This window comes from Hemiscyllium ocellatum, chromosome 1 (assembly GCF_020745735.1).
Source record: "Hemiscyllium ocellatum isolate sHemOce1 chromosome 1, sHemOce1.pat.X.cur, whole genome shotgun sequence".
In the NCBI taxonomy this organism is placed as follows: domain Eukaryota; kingdom Metazoa; phylum Chordata; class Chondrichthyes; order Orectolobiformes; family Hemiscylliidae; genus Hemiscyllium; species Hemiscyllium ocellatum.
Genome location: NC_083401.1, coordinates 39,296,023 through 39,313,275, shown reverse-complemented (window position 1 = coordinate 39,313,275; position 17,253 = coordinate 39,296,023).

Here is a 17,253-nt window from a genome sequence, read left to right as displayed (position 1 = left end):
TGACCAGATATCCCAACCCAATCCAGTTCCACCTGCCAGCGCCAAGCACATATCCCTCCAAACACTTCCTATTCATATAAACAACCAAATGCCTCTTAAATGTTGCAATTGTACCAGCCTCCACCACATTCTCTGGCAGCTCATTCCATACACGTACCACCCTCTGTGTGAAAAAGTTTCCCCTTAGGTCTCTTTTATATCTTTTCCCTCTCACCCTAAACCTATACCTTCTAGTTCTGGACTCTCCGACCCCAGGGAAAAGACTTTGTCTATTTATCCTATCCATGCCCCTCATAATTTTGTAAACCTCTATAAGGTCACCCCTCAGCCTCTGATGCTCCAGGGAAAACAGCCCCAGCCTGTTCAGCCTCTCTCTGTGCTCAGATCCTCCAACCTTGGCAACATCCTTGTAAATCTTTGTAAATCTTTTCTGAACCCTTTCAAGTTTCACAACATCTTTCCAATAGGAAGGAGACCAGAATTGCATGCAATATTCCAACAGTGGCCTAACCAATGTCCTGTACAGCCGCAACATGACCTCCCAACGCCTGCACTCAATACTCTGACCAATAAAGGAAAGCATACCAAATGCCTTCTTCACTATCCTATCTACCTGCGACTCCACTTTCAAAGAGCTATGAACCTGCAATCAAGATCTCTTTGTTCAGCAGCACTCCCTAGGACCTTACCTATAAGTGTAAAAATCCTGCTAAGATTTGCTTCCCCAAAATGCAGCACCTCACATTTATCTGAATTAAACTCCATCTGCCACTTCTCAGCCCATTGGCCCATTTAGTCAAAATCCTATTGTAATCTGAGGTAACCCTCTTCGCTGTCCACTACACCTCCAATTTTGGTGTCATCTGAAAACTTACGAACTGTACCTCTTATGCTCACATCCAAATCATTTATGTAAATGACAAAAAGTATAGGGCCCAGCACCGATTCTTGTGGCACTCCACTGGTCACAGGCCTCCAGTCTGAAAAACAACCCTCCACCACCACCCTCTGTCTTCTACCTTTGAGCCAGTTCTGTATCCAAATGGCTAGTTCTCCCTGTATTCCATGAGATCTAACCTTGCTAATCAGTCTCCCATGGGGAACCTTGTCGAACGTCTTACTGAAGTCCATATAGATCACATCTACTGCTCTGCCCTCATCAATCTTCGTTACTTCTGCAAAAACCTCAATCAAGTTTGTGAGACATGAGTTCCCATGCACAAAGCCATGTTGACTATCCCGAATCAATCCTTGCCTTTCCAAATACATGTACATCCTGTCCCTCAGGATTCCCTCCAATAACTTGCCCACCACCGAGATCAGGCTCACCGGTCCATAGTTCCCTGGCTTGTCTTTAGCACCCTTCTTAAACAGTGGCACCACGTTTGCCAACCTCCAGTCTTCCGGCACCTCACCTATGACTATCGATGATACAGATATCTCAGCAAGTGGCCCAGCAATCACTTCTCTAGCTTCCCACAGAGTTCTCAGGTACACCTGATCAGGTCCTGGGAATTTATACACCTATAACCCTTTCAAGACATCCAACACTTCCTCCTCTGTAATCTGGACATTTTGCAATATGTCACCATCTATTTCCCTACAGTCTATATCTTCCATATCCTTTTCCACAGTAAATACTGATGCAATATATTCATTTAGTATCTCCCCCATTTTCTGCGGCTCCACACAAAGGCCGCCTTGCTGATCTTTGAGGGGGTAAAAACAATGACTGCGATGCTGGAAACCAGATTCTGGATTACTGATGCTGGAAGAGCACAAATGATCTTTGAGGGGCCCTATTCTCTCCCTAGTTACCCTTTTGTGCTTAATATATTTGTAAAACCCCTTTGGATTCTCTTTAATTCTATTTGCCAAAGCTATCTCATGTCCCCGTTTTGCCTTCCTAATTTCCCTCTTAAGTATACTCCTACTTTCTTAATACTCTTCTAAGGATTCACTCGATTTATCCTGACTGTACCTGACATATGCTTCCTTCTTTTTCTTAACCAATCCTTCAATTTCTTTAGTCATCCAGCTTTCTCTATACCTTTCTTTCTACCCTGACAGGAATATACTTTCTCTGGATTCTCGTTATCTCATTTCTGAAGGCTTCCCATTTTCCAGCCGTCCCTTTACCTGCGAACATCTGCTTCCAATCAGCTTTTGAAAGTTCTTGCCTAATACCGTCAAAATTGGCCTTTCTCCAATTTAGAACTTCAACTTTTAGATCTGGTCTATCCTTTTTCACCACGATTTTAAAATGAATAGAATTATGGTCACTGGCCCCAAAGTGCTCCCCCACTGACACCTCAGTCACCTGCCCTGCCTTATTTCCCAAGAGTAGGTCAATTGCATAGGGCTTATGCCCGAAAATTTCCTGATGAAGGGCTTATGCCCGAAACGTCGAATTTCCTATTCCTTGGATGCTGCCTAACTGTGCTGTGCTTTAACCAGCAACACATTTTCAGCTGTGATCTCCAGCATCTGCAGACCTCATTTTTTACCCCAAGAGTAGGTCAAGTTTTGCACCTTCTCTAGTAGGTACATCCACATACTGAATCAGAACATTGTCTTGTACACACTAAAGAAATTCCTCTCCATCTAAACTTTTAACACTATGGCAGTCCCAGTCGATGTTTGGAAAGTTAAATGTGATGGATTCTGGGGTAATTTCTGGCTGTAAGAGCTGCTCCTTTTTTTGAGGTATTTTAGGTGCTGGAGGTGATTTCCTCGAATTCCAGGAGCAGTGATTACTGTTTTATATGCTGTTGCATTGTTTTGGAACTTTGGAAACAAAAAGTCAAAACAACAGCAGTTTTAAAAGGGATGAGCAGACAAAGGAAGCACATGGTGAGGACAGTTGATGAGATATCCATACACAGGGCATTAAAAGATTGCCTTTCCTGCTGCCAGCAAGATTCCTGAGGATGGGGGAAAGGAAGCCCTGAAATCCTATCTAATTTGGGAGTGTTGCAGACAGGCACATTCCTGATGCAGGATTATGTGCTGAAGAGCACAAAAGAATTTAGGGCAGTTACTGAAAAGGCTCTTTGGAGAAATGTTGCCAAAGGCATTTCATCCAGAAATTGTAGAACCACTTAGCCATAGCATTTAATGAAAAAAAAACTGAAACTCAAAAGTATTCAAGTTATATTAACTCACTTCAGCATATCGCATTCAACCAACTGAATTCTTTGCCATTTAATGAGATCAAGGTTTATCTTTCTTCAAATGTATTCATGGGATGTGAGCATCATTGTCTAGACCAGCATTATTACCTATCCCTAGTTGAGAGTCAATCACATTAACTTGGGTCTAGAGTCACATGTAGTTAAGACCAAGATGGATGGCAGTTTCCTTCCCGAAAGGACATTAGTTCACATGCATGAACCATTTGGATTTTTCTAACAGTCAACAATTGTTGATCTTATCTCATCCTCAATTCCACTTTGCTGCCTGCTCCCCATAACCCTTAACCTATTATTAAAAATCTATCTCCACCAAACATTTATTCAGAATCCTGGCATCCACCACATTCAGATCGGGAATTTCACAGGTTTGTGACCATTTGAGAGAAGCAATTCTTCCTTTTTTCTGTTTAAGTCTGCCATCCCTTTAGCCTAGAACCAGTCAACAATTAGACGCTTAATTCCAGTTTTCTTTATCTGAATTCAAATTCCACTACCTACCACAGGGATATTCAAACCAAGTACCTCGAACATTACCTGGTGTCCGGATTAATAGGTTGGTCATAATATCACTACACCGTTATCTTCCCTATGATAATCCTCAACTCCACTTTCCTGCCTTTTCCCCATATCCCTTGATTTCGTTAAGTGATTAAAAACTTGTCTATCTTAACCTTAAATATCCAGCTTTGACACCACTCCGTGGGAAAGAATTCCTCAAAGTCATTACCCGCTGAGAGAAGACATTCTTCATCTCTGTCTTACATGTGCAACCCCTTGTGACATTGCTACTCCTTTAACAAGATTATAGAGCCATGGAGAAGTACAGCACGGAAACAGACCCTTCGGTCCAGCTTGTCCATGTCGACCAGATATCCTAACCTAATCTAGTTCCATTTGCCAACATTTGGTCCATATCCCACTAAAACCCTTCCTATTCTTATACCCATCCAGATGTCTATTGAATGCTGCAATTGTACCAGCCTCCACCACTTCCTCTGACAGCTCATTCCATACACGTACCACCCTCTGTGTGAAAGTGTTGCCCCTTAGGTCCCTTTTATGTCTTTCCCCTCTCACCCTAAACCTATGCCCTCTACTTCTGGACTCCCCCACCCCAGGAAAAAGACCTTGCTATTTATTCGATCCATGCCCCTCATCATTTTATAAAACTCTTGTCAGATCACCCCTCAGCCTCCGATGCTCCAGGAAAACAGCCCCAGCCTGTTCAGCCTCTCCCTGTAGCTCAAAACTTCCAACCCTGGCAACATCCTTGTAAGTTTTTTCTGAACCCTTTCAGGTTTCACAACATTCTTGTGATAGGAAGGAGACCAGAATAGCTTGCAATATTCCAAAAGTGGCGTAACTAATGTCATGTATACCTGTAACATGACCTCTCAACTCCTATACTCAATGCACTGACCAATAAAGGAAAGCATACCAAATGCCTTCTTCACTATCCTATCTACCTGCAACTCCATTTTCAAGGAAATATGAACCTGCACTCCAAGGTCTCTTTGTTCATCAACTCTCACCAGGACCTTACCTTTAATGTATAATTCCTGCCCTGATTTACCTTTCCAAAATACAGCACTTCACATTTATCTAAATTAAACTGCATCTGCCATTCCTCAGCCCATTTGGCTCATCTGATCAAGATCCCATTGTTCTCTGAGGTAACCTTCTTTGCTGTCCACTACACCTCCAATTTTGGTGTCATCTGCAAACTGACTAAGTAGACCTCCTATATTCATATCCAAATAATTTATATAAATGACAAAAAGTTGTGGACTCAGCAATGATCCTTGTGGCACTCCAATGGTCACAGGTGTCCAGTCTGAAAAACAACCCTCCACCACCACCCTTTGTCTTCTACCTTCGAGCCAGTTCTGTATCCAAATGGCTAGTTCTCCCTGTATTCAATGAGGTCTAACCTTGCTAACCAGTCCACCATGGGGAACCTTGTCAAACACCTTACTGAAGTCCATATAGATCACGTCCACCACTCTGCCCTCATCAATCCTCTTTGTTACTTCTTCAAAAAAACTCAATCAAGTTCATGACACGTGATTTGCTATACATAAAGAAATGGTGACTATCCCTAATCAGTTCTTGCCTTTCCCAATACATGTAAATCCTGTCCCTCAGGATACCATCCAACAACCTGCCCACAACCAATGTCAAGCTCATTGATCTGTAGTACCCTAGCTTTTCCTTACCACCTTTCTTAAATAATGGCACCATATTAGCCAACCTCAGTCTTCTGGCACCTCACCCGTGACTGTTGATGATACAAATATCTCAGCAATAGGCCCATCAATCACTTCCATAGCTTCCCACAGAGTTCTAGGGTACACCTGATCAGATCCTGGGGGCTTATCCACCTTTATGCATTTCAAGACATCCAGCACCTTGTCCTCTGTAACATGGACATTTTCAAGGTGTCACATCTATTTCTCCACATTCTATATGTTCCGTGTCCTTCTCCACAGTAAATACTGATGCAAAATAGTCGTTCAGTATCTCCCCTGTCTCCACACATAGGCTGCCTTGCTGATCTTTGAGGGACCCTAATCGCTCCCTCATTACCCTTTTGTCCTTAATATATAGCTAAAAACCCTTTGGATTCACCCTAACTCTATTTGCCAAAGCTATCTCGTGTCCCCTTTTCGCCTTCCTGATTTTCTTAAGTTTACTCAGAGTGCCTTTATATTCTAAGGATTATCTCAATCTCTCCTGCCTATACCTGTCATATGCTTGCTTTTTTTTCTTAACCAAACCCACAATTTCTCTAATCATCCACCACACCCTGCACCTACCAGCCTCTCATTTCATCCTTACAGCAATATACTGTGTCTGGAGGCATTTCTGAAGGCTTCTCATTTTCCTGCCATCCGTTTACCAGCGAACATCTGCCCCCAATCAGCTTTTGAAAGTTCTTGCCTAATACCATCAAAATTGGCCTTTCTCCAATTTAGAACTTCAACTTTTAGATCTGGTCTATCCTTTTTCATCACTGTTTTAAAGCTAATAAAATTATGGTCGATAGTCCCAAAGTGTTCCCCCACTGATACTTCAGTTACCTGCCCTGCCTTATTTCCTAAGGGTAGGTCAAGTTTTGCACCTTCTCTAGTAGGTACATCCACATACTGAATCAGAAAATGTTCTTGTATGCACTTAACAAATTCCTCTCCATCCATACTCTCAACATTATGGCAGTCCCAATCTCTGTTTGAAAAGTTAAAATCCCCTACCATAATCACTCTATTATTCTTTTCGAGGTGCCAGTGTTGGACTGGGGTGTACAACTTTAAAAATCACACACCACCAGGTTTTGGTCCAACAGGTTTATTTGGAAGCACTAGCTTTCGGAGCGCTATTCCTTTAACATGTGGTTGTGGAGTATAAGATCGCAGGACACAGAATTTATAACAAAGTTTACAGTGTGATGTAACTGAAATTATACATTGAAAAAGACTGGATTGTTTGTTAAGTCTCTCATCTTTTAGAATGGGCATGTTGGTTTCCGTTCTTTCATATGTAAATCCCAGAACTTCTTTAAAGCTACATTTTCAAGTGAACTTTAACAATAGGTGTCATGCCGGCCCAGATAATGCATTGAAGGTGTGAGGTGCCCCATGTGAGACTGTCTGTGCCCCAATGTTCAGACTGATTCTAATATAAAAAAGGGAGTTACAGAACCTTATATGGATTCATGCACTTTTTGAGCAAAATAAAATGTAATTCTGCAGGTACAAATTCACCCCACAAACATATATATGTGTGTGTGTGTGTGTGTGTGTGTGTGGGGTGGGGGGAGGTATGATTGTCTGTGAGAGAGTGTATGTATGTGTATGTGTGTGAGTGTAAGGGGGTATAAGTCTGTGAAAGGGGACATGTGTGAGTGTGGGAGTGTATGTGTGAGCGTATCAGAGAGCTTGTGTGTGTGAGTGTATGGGGATAGCCTCAACTGGGACCTTGAGTTTATGTCACAGTACAGGTGACACCCCTGCAACACACACACACACACACACACACACACACACACACACAAACATTAAGCTGTCAGTCCTGTCCATCATTGAGCTACATTTCTGTAATTGCTATGGTATCCCAGTCCCATGTTTCTAACCATGCCCGGAGATCACTGCCTTCCCTGTTAAGCCTCTTGCATCGAGGTAAATGCAGTTTAATTTATCAGTCCTATTTGTACTCTCCTTTGTTCCTTCCTGGCTTGACTGTTTGACTCACACTCTTTCCCAACTGTACCAGTCTCAGATTGATCTCTTTCCTTACTATTTCCTTGGGTCCCGTTGCCCCACCCCCACTGCCCACCTTACAGTTTTAAATCCTCCTGAGCAGCTCTTGCAAATCTCCATGCCAGTATATTTCTCTCCTTCCAAATTAGGTGCAATCCATCCTTCTTGTACAGATCACTTCTACCCCAGAAGAGATTCCAATGATCCAAAAAAATGTTAACCCTTCTCCCATGCACCAGCTCCTCAGCCATGCATTCATCTGCTCTGTCTTCCTATTCCTACCTTCACTGGGCTTGTAGCACTGGGAATAATCCAGCTATTACTACCCTCGAGGACCTCCTTTTTAAATTCTGAAGGGACCTCCCTTCAGAATCCCATTCTTTTCCCTTCCTATGTCACTGGTTCCAGTGTGTAAATGACCTCCTGCTGGTCCCTCTCCCCTTTTTTAAAAGATATTTTTATTAGAAATTTAACATTTTTACAAGTTTACAAAAATAAACAAAACTCTCAAATACAAACATTGATATACAATTAAATCAAATATACAATAGTCAAAATTTAACAAAGGAAAAAAAACAAAATAGAAAAAAAAACTCAACTTTCTACTAATCTAACCTACAACTAACCAGAGTGTATATTTAAGTCTCTTTCATGCTCAGAATGTGTTAACATCAAATGTAATAAAACCCGAATTCGTGCGGGATTCCTCTCCTAAGGGCCCCAGAGCAGCCAGGTTTGTAATCTCCATTAAATAAAAGCTGAAAATGTGCTGCTGGTTAAAGCACAGCAGGTCAGGCAGCATCCAAGGAACAGGAAATTCGACGTTTCGGGCCAGAGCCCTTCATCAGGAATGGCCAGAGCCCTTCATCATTCCTGATGAAGGGCTCTGGCCCGAAACGTCGAATTTCCTGTTCCTTAGATGCTGCCTGACCTGCTGTGCTTTAACCAGCAACACATTTTCAGCTCTGATCTCCAGCATCTGCAGACCTCACTTTTTACCCATTAAATAAAAGCCCTTGTTAGGATAGCCGAAATATCTGTATTTATGTAATTCAAGAAGGGCTGCCATATTTTATAAAATAATTCAGTCTTTCGGGGCACCATATTTGTCAGGAAGTCAAGGGGAATACATTCCATATTTAATCTGTGCCAATTTGGAAGTCCAGGGGAGCCCTCAGCCACCCAGTTCACCAAAATATTTTTCCTTGCACAGAAAGAGAGAATAGAAAATAGTCTCTTCCCGTACATGTCCAGGGAGGGAAAGTTCGAAAAACCCAAAAGGAGAGATATAGGTTCCACTCTAATTTCCATTCCTAAAATTTCCGTCAGGGTACTTGCTACTTTAGTCCAATATCTACGGATCTTCTGACAAGTCCATAGGCAATGTACAAGAGTGCCCACCTCTATTTTGCATTTGGGACACATTGGAAATGCTCCTGCCTTAAATTTTGCCAATCGAACCGGTGCTATATGGGCCCTATGAAGTATCTTCAGCTGGATAGCCTGGGTTCTGTTATAGATAGTAATTCTTCTAGCATTTTCCCAAATATCATTCCACATTTCTATAGAAATTTCTAGTCCCAAATCCTGATCCCATGTTTTAAGCAGATTGTCCATATCTCCCGATACTTCATCATGTAGTAAATGGTAAATAGTACTGATGGAGGATACCCCCACTGGTGGTAGGACATTACATTCTCTATCTGATTTATAAAGACTATTTAATAACATAGTCTTCTTCTGTATATAATCTCGAATTTGGAAGTATCGAAAGAGGTCTCCATTAGGTAATCCGAATTTCTGACGCAGCTGTTCAAAAGACATCAGGACCCCATCTTTAAATAGGTCCCCTAAACATGAGATACCCCTGGATCTCCAGAGTTTAAAAGTGGCATCTGTAAACCCCGGTTGGAATCCCCATGCTCCCACTATCGGTGCATAGGGGGATGTTTTATGTAAATTACCCTCATTTTGCTGCATTATATTCCAAGCCTTAATTGTGTTTAGTATTATGGGGTTTTTACAGTGATCTGTAATGATTTTCCTCTTGTCTGAAAATAAGAGGTTAACAAGTGGGTATTTTACTTGAGAGGCCTCGATGTCCAGCCAGATTGGTCCCTCTCCCCTTTAAGAACATTCTGCACCCTTTCTGATATATCCTTGATCCTGGCACCAGGGAGGTAACACACTGTTCTGATTTTTCGTTGCTGGCCGCAGAAGCGTCTGTCTGTGCCTCTGACTAGACAGTCTCCTATTACAATTGATCGCTTGGAATCTGACATACCCCTCAATACATTAGAGCCTGTTTCGATACCAGAAGCTTGGCTGTTCATGCAACATTCCCCTGAGAGTCCATCACCTCCTACATTTTTCAAGGCAGCATACTGGTTTGTAATAGAGGTATCCATAGAGGACTCCTGCACTACCTGCCCTCCTCTCCTACCTTTCCTGGAGTTAACCTATCTATCTGACTGAATCTTCAGCTTTTGTCATTTCCTATAACTGCCATCAATCACACCTCATAGCTCTTGTAAATTCTTCATTGCCTCTAACTGTCGCCCCAACCAATCTATTCAATCTGATAGGATTCGCAACCACAGACATTTCCTGCAAACATAATCCTCAGTAACATGCAAACTCTCCCTAAATTCCCACATCCAACAAGAAGATCATATCACTCTACTAAAGGCTATCTTTGTTCCTTCACAATCTACAGACTCAGATGATAGCACTGTAATTTTGTTCTAAGAAAAAGTGTTGCAAGCAAACTTAGTACTTATGGTTTATATTTTCAGAATTTAATCAAGAGACAGATTTCATTAAAACATATAATCAAGAAAGAACTCACACGACTCACTACTATAGACTTACAGCAAGGTTACACGTTAAAAACTATGCACTTATCTGTTCTTGTGTTGTGAACCTTCCCACACAGATTCCTTCAAGACCAGTTGTGAATTTTGCTGTTTGTTAGTTTTTCCTAGACACACTTCGATGCCCAGAGATGCATAAATTCAAACAAGAAAGGCAGTCACTGTGCAGATTCACTGCTATGTCAGTTCTTTCTTTCTCTCCCTCACTGACCATTTGCTCACTGTCTTTGTCTGTCTTTTTCCATTTTAAAAGGGCCAGTGTTATTCTTGTTTTTTTTTCCAAAGAGGTTTAGAAGACACAGACTCCGAAAAATCTGGGTTTGGACGGGTTTAGGACTAATTAGATCATAGATAACAGAAAGTGCCTCAGGCAAAAGGCATTTAAGTTATTAAAAATACATTTGTACAATGAAAGGGGAGTGACCAGTTCTCCCAGCTCAGCTTTTCTCTGGTTTGGTTTAGTTTTTCGCAGCATGGCTGTTCACTAAAAGCAGTCAGGCAGTTGTAAAAGCTGCTGGACCCAAAGAAGCAGATCCATGCTGATCTCTTTCTGACATCCCTTCTGTAAGAATCTGTGTTTGATTTTATGTTTTGTGCCAAGGGGTGTTTATAGGGATTGTAGCAAGTATTTGGAACAGCGCCATTAAATTGGTATAATCTGTTGGTTTTCGGATAGGTTAAGTTATTTGGTATTCTGTTCTCTTTTGTTTGTGTTTCATTTGGTAATCTTGTAAATAAATTCAGTATTGATTAAAACTAAATAGTTTGACCAGCTGCTTCTCTCTCGGAATATCCATGTTACACCTGCTTAAACAACTAGCAAAGTTAGGGTCTGGGCTATATTCTTGAAATGCTTTGAGGGAGTCTGGCCTGGTCCATAACACCCTTATGCTCTCTGGTCCTAGACTTTCCTACAAAGGACTCTCCACATCGATCCTGTCAAGCCTCTGCAGAACCTTATATATTTTAATAAGGTCAACTCTCATTCTTCTATATTCTAACAAGTACAGAACCAACCCACTCAACCTTTCATCGAAAGACAGTGCCTTTATACCAGATATCTTTAACCTTCCCTGCACTACCAGTATATCTGGCCTTAGATAAGGGGCACAAAACTGTTTACAGTATTCCAGCTGATATTTGACTAGTACCTTGTACAGTTTTAGCAAAACATCCCTTTTAGTCTTTTAGCCAGCCTTTATACTCAGATCAAAGCAATTATATGCGTTTCCTTAAGTTGATGGGTAACCTAACATATTTACTTAATCATGAATGATGGATCCACTCTGTTTCTTTATAATCAGAATATTACTTATTCTGAAATATCCCCTTCAACTCTACCACTGCTTTTGTATTGATCTGCCTACTGGCTGAATAAGTACAGCTGGCTAGGCTTTCATGCTATGCCCTTATTTAAGTTTAAAATACTAGTCTTAGATACAATCTTCTCCCTTTCAAACTGCATGTAATATTCAATCGTATTTTTGCTGCTGCTACTTCAGATCACCTTTACTCTAAGGTTATTAACTAATTCTGTCGCATTACGCAAAACAAAGTCCAGTATAACTTGCTCTCTGGTTGGTCACGGAACTTCCTGTATTCAGAAAGTATCTCAAAAGCATTCTCTGAACTCTTCATCCAGGGTACCATTGCCAATCTGATTTTTAAAATTTAACCTATTTTGCTTATCAAACTGTTCAGGGATATTATTACGTACCTCTAGAGCAGGAGTAACTTGAACCCAGGCCTCCTGGTCCAGAGATAGGGACACTATCACTGTGACACATGAATCTTTATTGCTATATAGATTAAAATCATCTATGATTATTTGCTGTCCATGTACCACAACCAGCTTATGGTTTTAGGGAATTGTCCTTAGCTCCCACTCATACTTTCTCTCATCTAATGTAAATCTGTGACTACTTATCCTAAAACTGTGACTTCTCATTCTAGCCTCCCCCATCAGGAAACATCCACTGTACACCAACTTTGTCAATCTCCATTAGCATCTTACATATGTTAATTAGATATCCTCTTATTCTTATAAACTCTAGATAGTATAGCCCTAAACTACCTCTCTTAGAATCATAGAATTTACAGTAAAGAAGGAGGCTACTCGACCCATCATGTCTGTACCGGCTCCTGAAGCAGGTACTTAACCAGCTCTCTTTTGGAACCTTGTATGGAATCCACCTCCATCACTCTCTCTGGCAGCGTATGCCAAATCCTAACAGCTCTCTGAGTAAAGGAGTGTCTCCTCATCTCACTCCTGGTTGTCTTGCTGACAATTTTGAAGTTGTGAATCTTAGTGACTGACGTAACAATTAGTGGAAACAGAATACCTTCTTTTCCCTGTCAAAATTGTTCATAATTTTTAACACCTCAATAAGGTCACCTCTTAACCTTCTCTGCTCCAAGGAGAATACACCCAATTTCTCTAATCTTTCTTAGTGTCTAAAATCCCTCATTCCAGGTACCATTCTAGAAAATCCATTTGCACTCCTTCCAGGCTTTAACATTGTTTCTTAAATAAGACAAACCCTCATCTCTGGAATCAATCTAATGAAACTCCTCAAAATTGACTCCAATGCAATTCAAATATGGGGACCAAAGTTTTGTGTAATATTCCAGGTGCAGTCTCATTAATGCCCTATATAGTTGTAGTAAAAATTGCCAACTTTTTAATACTCAATTCCTTTGGAAACAAATGCCAAAATTCCATTTGCCTTCCTCGTTACCTGCTATAAGTGCATTCTAGTTTTCTGTCATTCGTGCAAGAGCGTACCCAGATATCTCTACACGAAAGTTGAAATAACTCCACAGAGACTGGTATCCTGTCACCAAGTTACCCTTTATTTACATTTGGAGAGTCCTTAACACTGATTCAACTCCCTCACAGCCAGCTCTCCGAGTGAACAGGATGTCTGACATTCCTGTTCTTATTTATCATCCAGGGCTCCATGATTGGACCAGATTAACAGCCCCAATCAGGGAACTCATTTTATGAGATCTACCTGGCTGACCTTGTTAAAATCACAACATCCCTCCCTCTCTGAGTCTGAGGACATAGATAAGGCCTCTTTTTGTAACTCCTCCAGGTCATTTTAGCACTAGGTCACGTTCCTCCAACTCTGACTCTGATACAGGCAGTACACTGTAATACACTTTAGCTCGCCTCTTGCACCTGGAGTGTCTCAGGAAAAATAATTCTCTCCTTCAGGCAGCAAAGGCATCAAGGCAGTGACAAGGCCATGTCCATCAAGGCAGTGAGAAAGGCCATGTCCATCTCAGATCCCAAGGTATCTGAGATGGAGAAGGAGCACACGCATAGGTTCCAGAACAATCAGTGAGGCTGTCGAAGAGCCAGGCACATTTTGCTCCCACACCATTTGCGAGTTTGCAGCTTTCATGATGGTCCATATGCATGTTCTAGTTGGTGTGACATTCCTGAACTTTATTTGTCACTGGACTTAACTTAACTTGACTGGCTGTGCTTTCAAGCAACACACTCTCACCTCTGATCTCCAGCATCTGCAGTACTCACTTTCTCCTATGTATCTCTTGATTAGCAGAATCTTACATCCTGCATTGAAATTCCTGTTTGAAACTACCATGCCCTACCCAGGTCCAGGAAGATCTGATTGGGGCGGCACAGTGCCACAAGATGGAGACCAGGTTACTCATGAACTTTCTGGAATAATTCATCAGTCCAAGGAAAGACCTAAGTTCAAGTACAGACATGGGAGCTGGGACACCTTTGATCGCCCTCACTTTATCTTCCAATGCAAGTGCCTCAGTCTTGTCAACACTACAGAAAATTGCAGCATGCTACTGTGCAGAGGTGAGAATGTGTATAGGGAATAAATGGGAAGGGAAAGAGTTAAGTTCTGAGTTTTGTGAAACAAGAGGTTCAGCTGAGCATGACTTAGATTAGATAAGAACTTACAGTTAACAAAGGGGTGCTGGAGGCAAGGGTAATGGGTTAACAAGGTGAAAAAGCATTCATTATGTAGAGCCATTTAATAAGATGAGATAGCATTCAGTACGTAATGTCAGTTAACAAGGTGAAAAGTATTCATCATATGAAGTCAGTTATTCATTATGTAACAGCAGATGGCCTAATCTTTACAATTGACACTTGCTGATTGCAATGGTCACCCAATCAATATGTATGTTGCCTTATCTGGATGCTCCTCTCTGTAAAATGACTATATAGTCCGTGAACTCATGTCTCTGTACACATGGGCGATCGTTCTCTCTCCCTCCAGAGCCCAGAATAAAGATGAAACAGGTAAAACTACAATGTGTCTCTAAGCGTTTTGCTTTGACTAAGGGGTGGGGGAGGTTGATAAATGGGACAATTGAGGGATCTGAGTGTCTTGTACAAAATGTTGGTTTGTAGTTGCAGTAGATAATTAAGAAGGCAAATAGAATATTGTCCTTCATTGCTAAAGGTATGGAGTTTAAAAACAGTGAGGTTATGCTGTAGCTATATAGGATGCTGGTCAGGCCACATCTGACAGTACTTTATACAGTTTAGATCTCTACTTGAGAAATGATATACTGCCACTGGAAGAGGTGCAGAGATAATTCACGAGGTTAATTCTGGAGTTAAGAAGATTGGCTTATGAGTAGTGATTAGTAGACTGGCACTATACACATTGGAATTTAGAAAAATGAGAGGGAAAACATACAAACATTATTGAAGAATATAAAATTATTAAGGGAATGGATAAGACAGAAGCAGGGAGGTTGCTTCTACAGTTGGATGAAACAAGAATTAGGGAGTATAACCTCAAAAAAAAGGAGGAGCAGATTTAGGACTCAGTTGAGGAGGAACTTCTTCACCCAAAGAGCTGTGAATCTATGGAATTGTCTGCCCAGTGAAGCAGTTGAGATTACCTCGTTGAACGTCTTTAAGGCAAAGATAGATAGATTTTTGAACAGTAAAGAAATTTAGGATTATGGTTAAGTGGAGCTGAGTTCATGATATGAATAGCCATGAACTTGCTGAATGGCAGAGCAGGCTCAATGGGCCAAATGGCTTACTCCTGCTCCTTTATCTTATGTAGATCACTTGGGGTGCCTGGAACACATTTTATCCCTTCTAAGGCATATGCCTGCCTGCAAGAAATATCTAAGGACTGTGTCCAAGTTCTCTAAGTGCTCCATATTAGTCTTCCCTATTATTACCACGTCATCAAGACAAACGGTGATCTGGGGTAAAACACTCTCCATCATTTGCTGAAAAATTGCACAGGGTGATAATACCCCAACTGGCAGTCTCGTATATTGGTACAAACCCTTATGGTATTAATTGTAGCATACCTCTGGGAATCCTTACCTATCCACAATTGCAAGTGCGCATGGTTCATGTCCAGTTTTATGAAGGACAGTTCTCCACTCCAGCTTTGCCTATTAATCCTGTATACGAGGAATTGTATTTATCCAGTTGCGAAAAGCAGTTAACTCTTTGTTTAAAATTCACACAAAGACGAATCGACCTATTGGGCTTCACAATCTGTAAAACTGGTACAGATTGTGAAGAATCCATACCAGTTGATGATTCCATCACTTGCTAGATTATGCCCAAAACGTCGACTCTCCTGCTCCTCGGATGCTGCCTGACCTGCTGTGCTTTTCTAGCACCGCACTTTTTGATCTGACTCTCCAGGACCTGCAATCCTCACTTTCTCCTAGTCGCTGAAAACTTTACTGTGAAGCCTCTTCCAAGGATGCCCACCTTGAAGAAATTATCCTCCTCCCTCCACAAGAATCTCAGTGAGTCTCTCTTCCACTGCACCCCCAGATTGTCATCTCTGCCCTGAAGCTCTTCAACCACACCCTGAAGCAAACCCACTACTATAGCCATGTCTTTTTTCTCAGCATCTGCCTATGCACATTTATCCCACATGGACTCCAGATTGTATTCAGACCATCAAAATTTGGACCTGACCAGGCCAACCACATTCCTGATGAAGGGCTTAGGCCTGGGAAATCGACTGTCCTGCTCCTTGGATGATGCCTGACCTTTTGACTCCAACATGCAAGATTGGCATTGGTTCCTTCGATAGTCTCTAGACTTCCTTGAAAATCTTCTGGGTATTTAATTAGGACTTCATTCAGGCAGCCAATCTAGGTGTTTCTTTCTCAATCAATTTCACCCCATCAAGCTTGGGAACAAGTCTTTTACTACAATCAGTGGTAACTGAACCAGCTGCTTTTCATAAGAGACTGAAACCAAACTTGTACCCTTAATCGGTTCTCAGTCTAGCCAAGAGCTTGCACAAACTTAACAGTTGGAGTCGAGAGAAAGTTTTGTTAAAGGCAGGTTCTGGGACACTGAAACCGCCGCACTTCTTGAGGTTGTACAGAACAGTAGTGAGGTATCTTCAGGAGTACTGTGTGCAGTTCGGGTTACCCTGTTAGAGTGATAAAGTTATAGAGATGTACAGCATGGAAACAGACCCTTTGGTCCAACCCATTCATGCTGACCAGATATCCCAACCCAATCTAGTCCCACCTGCCAGCACCCAGTCCATATCCCTCCAAACCCTTCCTATTCATATACCCATCCAAATGCCTCTTAAATGTTGCAATTGTATCAGCCTTCACCACCATCCTCTGTCTTCTACCTTTGAGCCAGTTCTGTATCCAAATGGCTAGTTCTCCCTGTATTCCATGAGATCTAACCTTGCTAATCAGTCTCCCATGGGGAACCTTGTTGAACGTCTTACTCAAGTCCATATAGATCACATCTACCACTCTGCCCTAATCAATCCTCTTTGTTACTTCTTCAAAAATCTCAATCAAGTTTGTGAGACATGATTTCCTATGCACAAAGCCATGTTGACTATCCCAAATGAGTCCTTGTCTTTCCAAGTACATGTACATCCTGTCCCTCAGGATTCCCCGCAACAACTTGCCCAC